The sequence below is a fragment of the Morus notabilis genome, unplaced genomic scaffold, assembly GCF_000414095.1.
Source record: "Morus notabilis unplaced genomic scaffold, ASM41409v2 Scaffold575, whole genome shotgun sequence".
Lineage (NCBI taxonomy): Eukaryota > Viridiplantae > Streptophyta > Magnoliopsida > Rosales > Moraceae > Morus > Morus notabilis.
The window spans coordinates 94,375-105,611 of record NW_010365739.1 but is presented as its reverse complement, the minus strand read 5'-3'; the positions used below and the strand labels follow the sequence as shown (position 1 = coordinate 105,611).

Here is an 11,237-nt window from a genome sequence, read left to right as displayed (position 1 = left end):
CTCGTGGCTAATTGTTACCTCATGGCCAAGAACCATAGCTAGCTCAACATATCGCTCTTGAACACTTCAAGATGTCCCGTAAAAACGACGATCTTGCCACTCAGTACAGAGAAGACGTTCACCCTTGTGTCTTCAAACCCTAATTGCCTCCCATGTTAAGCCTTCAAGAAATGAGATGTGTATCCAAGTCCCAATCCCGTTTTCACAATTTCATGTTTTTCATCCACTCTATCCTTTCACGGTCATCTTTTTCCATCTCTTCCTTGAGAGGCATAGAAAAGCCGTCCAACGAACCATATTGCACATCATTCCACTACCTCTTTTGACTCATGATAATTATAGGAAATAGAGTTGTTTTCCCAATTTTTGTGCATTTAAATTAGTTATGTCCTTGAGATTTTAGTTATTTTTTAATTTAATTGTGTATTTTTGTTTTATTTTATTTTATTTTTTTTGTTTGAGTGCAATTTTGCTTTATGTTATTTACTTTGCCATTTATTTTATTATGTTGTTACTTAGTTTCCTTTTTAAAAATTATGGGCCCGTTTGATAACGCTTTTAAAATGATTTTGCTTTCAATACAAAAGTAAAAATGAGATTGTTTTGAGAGTTATTCATTCTGTGACTGATTCTAAAATTATGTTTGATAATACGTTTGAAATTGCGTTTGATATTTAGTTTCCTCTTTAAAAATTATAAACCCGTTTGGTAACGTTTTCAAATTGATTTTGTTTTCAATACAAAAGTAAAAATGAAATTGTTTTGATAATCATTCTGGTGCAAATTCAAAAATTGCGTTTTATTGGTTTTTTAAAAGATTGTTTTGAGTATAATAAAAAAGTGAAATCGTGTTTGGTTATAATTATTAATTAATATATTATAACATTGTTGATATGTACTAAGAAAGGAAAACAGAAAAGGGAAAATAACTTTTAACCGTTTTTTAATTCTTTCACAAAAATCATTCTCACTGTTTTTTGTTTGCATTTTTATTTTCAAAACATTTGCTAAACAAACACGGTTTGAAGACCGTTTTCATTTTTGTGTCTCAAAAAGCGTGAAAAAACGTTTTAAAAAATAAACAAAAATTAATTCTAAACACACCCTATATTTTCTCCTTTGTGTATTCAAATTAGGTGACAAGGGGACTAAAATGTTAACTCGAGCAAAGTAAGGGCGAAAATGTAGAGAAAATGTTGCAAAATTTGAATTTGGAATCAACCCCCACGAAGTCCAAATGTGCGAGTGGAAAAATGTTTAAAACTCTCCATCTTGGTTGTTGGATCGGCTCGGCTCCACCAGATTCACACATGACGTTCACGCCTGACGCGTCTTCAGCAGTCCGCAACAACAACTCGCCCAGTCTCCACGTGCTAGGTGTCGCGCTGGTTGGCCACACTCCCGGCGAGCCCATTCCAGTGCTTCGCACTCACTTCAATTCCGTGGGCCTACGTGGGTGCTCCTCTCCTAATTCGCCACGTCACTCCAACAGTCCTCTACCCAGTCATAGCGCGACAACTGTCCTTCATGGCAGCCCTAAAAGCTGGCTCATTTCTTCTGCTGAGCGTGGATTTGATGGGGAATTTAAAAAGTCAGCCGCCATTCATACAGGAGACCTCCCATTGGCATTAGCTCAGCACAGTACCAAAAAAAAAAAAAAAAAAAAAACAGATTTAGGAGAGCTAGAATGAAGCTTTTAAAGCCATTTTTGGGAGAGAAAAATATAAAAAAATATTTTATTTAGTTTTAGTTTAGATTTTATTTTATTTTCTACATATTCTTAAGAGGAGGACATCTTAAAGGATCACTAAAAGAAAGAGGAAGAAGATGGGAGAATGAGCTTCAATTGGGTTTTTTTTTTTTTTTACCATTTTCTTATCTCTTCATTTTTGCATTTTTAGGACGTTTGAACTTTGTATGTATTTACTTTTGTTATTTGAGTAATTTTTTTTATTCTCGGGATTTGATTAGTCAAGTTGTAATTATGAAATTTTCCTATTTTGAATTATTTATGATTTATTTTCATTTTGTTGAGCATTTATTCTTTGCTTAATGTTTGTGAATAATTGGCTAATATTTGCATGATCTGGGAATCAATTTGAGATTGGGAAGTGACTATTGATTTAGCCAATAATTGAAATGCCATAAGTACTTGTAGGATAGGATATACCTACATTATTGAGTAGTCTATTTTGAGTTTCCTTATTCGTAATGAATTTTGAAGGTGAAAAGGTTTTCATGAGGATGTAGGAAACCCACTTGTTGGGATACTTTGTTAGTGCTCGGAAGAGATTAACAAATAGATTAGAGAGACTCAAATATCAACGATAGTAATAGATTTAATTAGTTAATTTAGGAATTTCACTTAGAATTAGTTTGGTGAATTGAATTCCCTAAAACATAATTTTTATTGTTTGTTTACTTAAATTTATTTTTCTTTAATTATTCTTATTTTTATTGGTTGTTCAAATAATTCATAGAGTTAATCATTTTAGTACAAAATTTAAATTAGTACAAAATTTAAATTAGCACAATCATTATGGGATTAACCGTTTTATTCACACATTTTATTATTTAAGGCGATGCATATAGTTGTGCAAAATTTTTTCCATCAACTCAATCCTCTTTTGAAGAGTGTCGATTACGTCATTTGCCCTTTTATCACCCGTGCGCTCTCAAGGTGCTTCTTTGAAAAAAGAAAAAAATTCTCTTCTAATATGTCTTAATGAGTTATTGGGATTTGTTGGGTTATTAGCTATTTAGTTGAGTCCCGCATTGGTTGTGGACTAAGCCTTTTTGTTTTTGCAGCCTTATAAATTAAAGCTCAATAAGATTCATTCTAATCATCATGAAATTAGAAACATTTATTTCCTAATTATAAGTTGTGTCTTTCTTTTAGGAATTCGAAAATTATTTGGAGTAATTTTTCTACAGAACCACGGACAGCTTAGAATTGGGTGTTCAACCATAATTAGCTCTCATATTAAGCCTTCAAAGACAAGTCTCCCCTATATCCAAGTTTCAATCCATTTTTTCCTAATTTACTCTATTTCATCCATTATATTAATTTCACGCGCACTCATCTATTTATGTCTCCTCCTCAAGAGATTAAGGAAAGCCCTCATATAAAACATATCGAATAGTATTCCACTGACGTTTTTTACTCAATGCTTTTTAAAGGGAGTCGATTATCTCGTTTTCTATTCTCATCGCCTGAAAACTTTCGGGGTGATCTGCCGGAACAATTTTTCCCTTATAACTTGTAATAATGAGTTCTCTGAATTTTTGTCTTTTATAAATAAGAATCCATCTTTATTTAGCAATAAGATTGTTAACAAAGAATTTTTCTTGGGGTCTTTGCTACTTTTGTGTGTAGGAGATTTGGGAATATTTTGGGATTTGGGTTGTGAAGGTTTTGGCAATAAGGAAATTTATTTATATATTTTTGTAATCCCCTTGTTTAAATACTGAAATTTCAAAACTAATGAGGTCTTTCATTAGATTCTTAGAGAGATTCTTACGACTGAAAACACTAAATGCAAGATTGATGAGGTGATCAAAATGTCAGATTAATTTTGTTAATAACTTGTACACATGAGCGGCAAAAGATTTCTAAAAGTGATATTTTCATGTTTATACCATGCATTTTTAGGTTATCTAAAAATTATACCTTGTATTTTAGACCACATTACTTTTATAGCTATTTGAATTTTGATCATTTATGCTAATTCTTATCAATTTGACCACTATAAAGATGAGGGCTTTGTAAAAATGACTCAATATGAAAGTTTTATTAGTAAAATAATTTTTTTAAAAATTTTTATTTGTAAAATAACTACGGAACGATCATGAATGATCACTTTTTACAAAGAACGACCGGGTGATCATTCTTCATAAAAAATTAAGAAGATTATATTACCAAATTTACTTTATTGGATAGTCATTGTAGCAAATTTCTCCCATAAAGACCTAAACAATATTACATTTTCATGGTGTCTCATTTGCTGCGTAATTACTAACACGTTCTTGTCCTATAATTTTAATATTTGAATTAATCATCTCTTGAAAACTTCTTTAACCTGGATGCGGAATTCTATTCTAGTATTCTAGTACTAAAATTGATAAATGCTTTATTTATATATATATATATATAATTGAGAATTGAGTATCAATTGATGCTCTGTTGAATGAAAAATGGAGATGTATGGATCCGATTTTTAGACTTGATATTTGAAGTGTGTGGGGCTATATGATATAGTTCACATTGATACAATAAAAAGGAAAAAAGTTCACTATAAAAATATTAATTATTCCTTAATTTTATGCACTTGAGCTCATCTTTTGGCCGTAGGTGAACCAAAAGGATCAGAAGCCAAAGAGTATAAAAGAAGGCTTAAAACAGAGGGGGGGATACATGGCACGAGGGATTAACTACTAACGCCACTCTTTAAACACTACTACCACCTTGTCTAATAACAACCCTAAAATCTCATTGGCTGTGTTTGGAGTTGTTTTATTTTTGTTTTTCATGTTTTTCAAAAAAAAAAAAAATAAAAACGGAAAAAAACGGTGTATGACACAATTAAAGACAAAAAACGGAAATGAAAATGATTTTTTAGTTTAATGTAAAATGAGAGAGAAATGAAAAATGACTTTTAGTCGTTTTTCATTTTTTGTTTCCGTTTTTTCCTCTCTTGAGTAGAGAGAGACATTGATGAATTTTTTATACTGAAAACAATCTTTTAATAAAATTACTAAACACATTTTTAAAAATAATTTATGTCTGAAATTAAAAACATTTTTATTTTTATTTTCATACAAAAAAATAAAATTATTTTACAACGACATCCAAACGCACCTATTAATTTTGCTCAATCTAGTCACGACGCATAAAATTATCACCTGCCAAGGCTGCTTTGGGTAGCCTAGTCACGTACTGAAGATTTCTTGTTTTCAGTGTTGTTCGTTAATGTTTGTGGGAGCACATTGTAAATCACGAGTGGTGATCTCACCACATGAACTCCATCTTCCCAAATAATAGACGCTGAGATTACTGCCAAGTTAGTTATGTTTGATCCGTTGACCTTCACAACAAACGACTTCTTCTCTCCGACGGCATCGAAAGAGAGAACCGACGGCTCCACCTTAATGCTGAGGAACGAACGCGCGAGAGTATTATTGATGCGAACGTGGTAAGTTGATTTCGGCAGTCCAACATTTGTGACTGTCCTAAAGAAACTGGCATTGATCATCTTTTGGCCGTCTTCCACGGCCAGCGTGAGTGAAGGGTAGTTGAGATCCCATCCCCTGCCACGTTTGGCGGTCCTACAAACACTTTTGTCGCCGCTGATTAGTCCAAGCGCGGTGGTGTTGTAGCCTTGCTTGCACAGAAATTCCACGCAGTCTTTCTCCGATGCGTCGTAAACTAGGCCGGGAAATACGGCCTTAGTTGGGTTGAGGAGGCCGGCGCCGGCGGAAAATTCCATGTGGACATCTTCATATTTTGGGTCCATGACGGTTGCTGCATTATTGAAAGAAACGGGAAACTAGTTAAAGTTTATTACAATAATGATAGCGGAATACATATTTTTTTAAGGGCTTGTTTGTAATTTGAATTATTTATAGAAGAGAAAAATACTGTAAAAAAAAAAAAAAGATAAGAATTTTTAATTATAACAAAATTTAATTAACAGATATAACATCCTGAAGAAGACGACATTGCTCATAGTAACAAAATTATTTTTCAGAAAATGACATTACATGAAACGACGACAGCTTATCAACAGATATAACATCAATAAATAAATAAATAAATAAGTACTTGATTGTAAAACGACAACATTTAACACCAATATGAACATGGAAACGACAACGACCAGCAAAACAACAAGAGCATTAAAAACGACATCATATGTAAAACGAACCACCACTGAGAACGACGTGAACACAAAGACTGAGAGACAATTAGCAAACATCAAAGAACAACGACATCAACATAAGACCTCAAAAATCTTTAAAAAAACAACGGCATTAAACCTAAATAAGAAACGTAAAAAAGTGGCAAAAACGCGAATTGACTTTAAGGGTCTGTTTAGTTCGCTTATTCGAGTTTTTAATTCGAGTTAAAATGTGACTTTATGTGAGAGTTTTTTACTGCAAAAAAGTTAGATATGACTGTTTCTAAGAACTTTTTACTGTAGTAAAACTCGAATTTTAAACTCGAATCGGTGAAATAAGCGATGCCTAATATTATAAACAACATGGACTTGAAATTGTTTATCCTTTACCCTGAAGACAGAATAAAGGCTTTTCTTAGGGCCTAAATCTTTTATTTTGGTACGAATCACAAAGGATTGAGATAATTGAGAAATTTTTTTAATCTTTCTTAATTAATTAAATGTACCAGTGGTCATGAGTGCAGATTTGATAGCCAATGTGGATGAGCAGCCTTGACGTGAGCTGCGGCTCCGGTCACGTGCGCGGCAGCCATTGATGTTCCTGACTTTATGTAGTAAGGAACTCTCCTTTTGTCTTCATAGTCCATTGAAGGCGGAGCCACGCCTGACCACGCCCCAAGTATTCCTACACCGGGTGCTATGATATCAGGCTACCCAACAACATTTTTGTGCCCCAAACAAATTACACAATATTATTAATGTAACTTATCATAAGATCAGTTAGTAACATTAATTTCATGAATTCAATGTAATTAATAGGACAAAAAATATGATCTATATACCTTGAGAATGTCAGGGAAATTTACACTAGGACCCCTGGCTGAGAAATAGGCAACATAAGGTGCGCTCACATCCTTCCGACTTTCAGCAACTAGAATAGTTGCCGTCGGTTCCCTGAAGAATCATTAATTAGGGAGTAAGTTATCAACAATTACTTCAATTTGTCTACCAAATACTAAGCCTCATTCATTTCACCAATTCGAGTTTTGTTACAGTAAAAAGTTATCAGAAACGGTCACATTTAACTTTTTTGCTATAGTAAAATAATTATCACATAAAGTCACATATCAACTCAAATTAAAAACTTGAATCAGCGAACTAAACAGACGCTAACTCTCTATTTATTATATATATATATATATATTTTAGATATAAGTATTTACTGGTAGATAGGGTGTAGTTCAAAACTATGTCTAGGTCATGAGTGCTGAGGATCGCTACTGGAAGTGAGAAAGAGTAAGCTTCGTCGAATGTACAAGTAGGCATTACTGTAGCCGCCCCATTTGCGGCAAGAACGCCACCGGTACCGGTCGTGAGTATTTCACAAACGACCATCTTTCCTTTAACAAACATTGCGTCCAAATCCGAACGGTACAAACATGATTCGGATATTTCTGGGACGGCATTGGCGGAAAAGTTTGCAGCATCTCCTCCCCAAATCAGCGAAAATAGTGTCCCATTTAGATCAAAGGCATTGATCAAACCTCCCTTTTTTATCGTATCAAAAGTTCAAATTTTTGTTATGTTAATTAATTAGTTCCAGTTCGAAAGACACCAATATGAAATAAAGAACTCAACAGATTTAGGAAAGAGAGCTAATAGTGACTAATCCTTACACTATCGCCAAAGTAATATTTTAGTCCCACATAGTTTGTTTAACAAGTTTCTTGTCCACTCCAATAGTATTTTGAGTTAAATACTTTGGCCCTTTGTTCTCTAAACTTTTCGCAAATTGACAAGTTAATCTCTAAACTATTAACTTTATAGTACCTAAAATTGATGTAAATTATTATAATTTTGATACAAACATTGTCGTGCATGCCAAATGAGCTTGATTGATGGACATATGCTAATTTCATATGACAAGAACATGTCAGTTAACATGCACGGGTGTTCACATGACTCAAATTTTCACAATAATTTTGAGACACTTTGCAACCATTTTATTAAACTAAACAATAATTTATCAAAATTAAAAATTTAGGAGACAACCAATTTGTGAAAATTCATTAACTTACAAAAGTATTAAAATACCTTTTAAATAGAGACTTTTGCTATAATTTAAGAACTTGACAATTGGCTAAGGAAAAAAAAAAAAGTACAATATTATAGTTATGGATTACTTACCTCGAAACGTTGTCCGTTTTTAAGAACCAAAGTAGATACGAACTTCCTGTCAATTGTGCTGGCTGCCACAGTTAGCAGCCACGGAGCAGTGCCAGCCATGATTGCTCGACCTGGTCCAAAGTTTCCGGCGGCAGTGACGGTCAAGATTCCTTTCTTGATTGCGTGAAACGATCCAATGGCTATCACGTCCAGTGAGTACGAGGAGACAGGAGCTCCAGCCGATATGGATACTGACATCCCTAACCTCTCTGCCCGCCGCAATTGAGGCCGTGTGACTTCCATGTCCCTCTGAATCCCTTGGAGTCACCAAATCTTTGTCGATGTCGTAGTCCTCCGTGCTGGTGTAGTATTTGGCTCCAGTTATTTTGCTATATATGATCATTAAAAGAAAGGTCGAGTACTGTTGGTTAGAATATATTGTTAAACATAAAAACATCCAGTAACTTAATATTTACTTTGAATTTTATACAGAGTTAATCTCACTTTTTATATATTATCCAAATTATAAGCCAAATTTCATCTTGGTTCCCTATCTGATCTTAAGTCTCATATCGAGTCCTCTATAAAACAAATTATCCCACATTAGTCCTTCGACGTCACTACTTCAGTAACACTTATGCCTTTCCGATTATCCCTCAAAATCTCAATAGATTAAACCACACGTGGTCCTCACGTGTCTTTTTTTTTTTTTTTTTTTTCTTTGGACTAATCTAGAATAACTTGATAAATCAGAGATTTGTTTTGGAACGTTTTCAAAGTTAGGGTTGAAAATAAAAAAATTAACCTACAGTTTGGGGACTGAAAATGAGATTTAACCCTTTTGTTTTATATAAATGGCAAATTAATAAAGGAGAAATTATTAGTTAATTCTGACTTGTTTCAAGTAAAGTTGATGGTAGTTTTGCATGTTCCTTTCCATTTTGCTGGCGGAGGTCCAAAACCTTCATCGTTGAAGCTCGTGATTCTGGCCAGATACCTGGAAAATTAAATAAACAACTTGCATTTATTAAACAAGAATTGCGTCAAAAAATGATATTAGCCCAACATTTCACAGATTTTGCATATATTAGATATATAGTTATAGTGACCTGAATCTATCATTCCAATAATAACATCTCCTTCCTCTCCAGCATAATTGTGTAAGTGTTTTTTACGTGAGTGATGACCGAAGCCAATGAAGTCCCATGATCTTGTTGTGTGAAGGTGCATCTTTGTGTTGTACAGAACCGAAACCACGCCTTCCATATCTGCAAATGCAAGTTTGCATAATTAGAAAACATATGCACATCATGTGTTATATAGTATATATTATACATTATATACTATATATTATATATTATATTTATATAGATATATTCTTTATATGCAAGGATGTTTGAATATCATGCCTGACAGTCTTTCAACTTCTTCATCTGATAATTTAGCTGCGAATCCACTAAAGCTCTTTCCGTAACTGTAAACCAGTGATTCCTTTGCAGCTACATTGCTACATTTTATTGAAATTTAAAAATCTGAGTTGTCTGCAACTCATGATGAAAGCTAGCTCTAATGATCAACTAAATATATATGTATATCGTACATTTAGCGCATATCCAATGTTGATAAACAATTCATAACCTTCTTTGGACAAGGGAAAAAAAAAAAGAGACAATTAATTATTACGTACCTTCCAAGAATGCTTTCCCGCATGGGATAATGCAACGAGTCTCGCACTGATGCAACAGAAATTTCGGCACTTTGTTTCTCTCCCATGTATACGATGTAAACCTGCAATTAAGAAAGGTTCAAATTAATGCAGGAGTAGTATTAGGCACTAATTAATCGACAGTAGCTCTAGCAAAACATATACATACATACGTGTGTACATACATACATACATATATATATACTAATGCTAATTAATTCACATGTATACACAGGATTACCTTATTTTCTTGTGAATTGCAGTTCATTAGAAAAACTGCAAAGAACAAAAGGTAGAGAAACGTTAAAGGCTTGGCTATTGTTTACCTGGGTAATTTTGTCAGTGGCAATTTCTGATTTTCAACTTGGTTTCGTTTTATGAAATGGAGTCCATGATATTTATAGCCAACTTTGCAACTAATATGCACACGTGTCAGTTATTATAAGCCATCGTTTATTCCAAGAAAGATTGCCAATTAATACCAAAAAATGGATTAATTAAACAGTTCAAAGTCGAGAAGATTACATGTTTGTGCATTTCAACGTAGAAATTAATTCGTGTTCTACCTCCAGTTCATTATATAGGCCAATAATTAAGGTAGGTTAAAAAGTATTGTATTTTCTTGCAAATTAAGGATTAATTCTCTTTTCTTCAATCTTAAAGCATGCATGACCTTCATGAGAATTAGAGGGTCACATGAAGAAATTGATTTTGTCTTTCCAATGTACTAATTTTCCTTTCATAAGTATTGTTGTGTGGAAAAATGTGAAGGACACGTGGAGGAATGATAATGTGACACGTAGCCTTAACTACTCCCCACAAAGCAACAACTCTTGACGTCTGGGGCCCCCTCCGATTTTCGTTATAAAGAACCCAAGTGAAAAGTCCAACTTAGGGTATCGATTCCTTCTGGCGTCGACAGATCGTACCGTCGACCTTAGGACATAGAAATCCCTCGACTGTGGAACCAACAGCCAAGAAGGACAGTTGGGTTAAGCAACACTGGCGACGAGAGGAATGCTCTTCGGAGAAAAGTCTGACGTGGCAAATTGCGTACAAAAGTGGGGGATGACTGCAAGGCAGGCATTTATTGCGAACCCTTAAACCGCCCTACAGGGGACAGAAAAGGGTTACAGGAACGCACAAAGCCGTAATAGAAGACTAAATTAGCTGAGTGAACAATATTCCAAGCGATTAGTGGGCTACGTCTGGGCCTAAAAAGGGAGAGCACTTGAGTGCTTCTACCTACGAAGAAAATCAACCCAGCGAAGGAAGCTCTCAATATAAAAAGGGCAAGACCCCATACAGGAAAGGGGTTGGAACCTGAGAGAAAAAAGAACGAGAAAGAACAATTGATGTAAATTGTAACCCTCTCAAAGGAAATAAATAACCACAGTGGATGTAGCTCTAATTTTATAGAGTGAACCACTATAAAATCTCTTGTGTTCCTTATTTGTGCACACTTTTTA

General features: G+C 34.1%; 1 pseudogene; it reads right to left on the bottom strand.

Annotated features, from left to right (window-relative positions):
- Positions 1-4,925: 4,925 nt before the first annotated feature.
- On the bottom strand, positions 4,926-10,855 carry LOC21388836 (annotated as a pseudogene).
- Between the last annotated feature and the right edge of the window lie 382 nt (positions 10,856-11,237).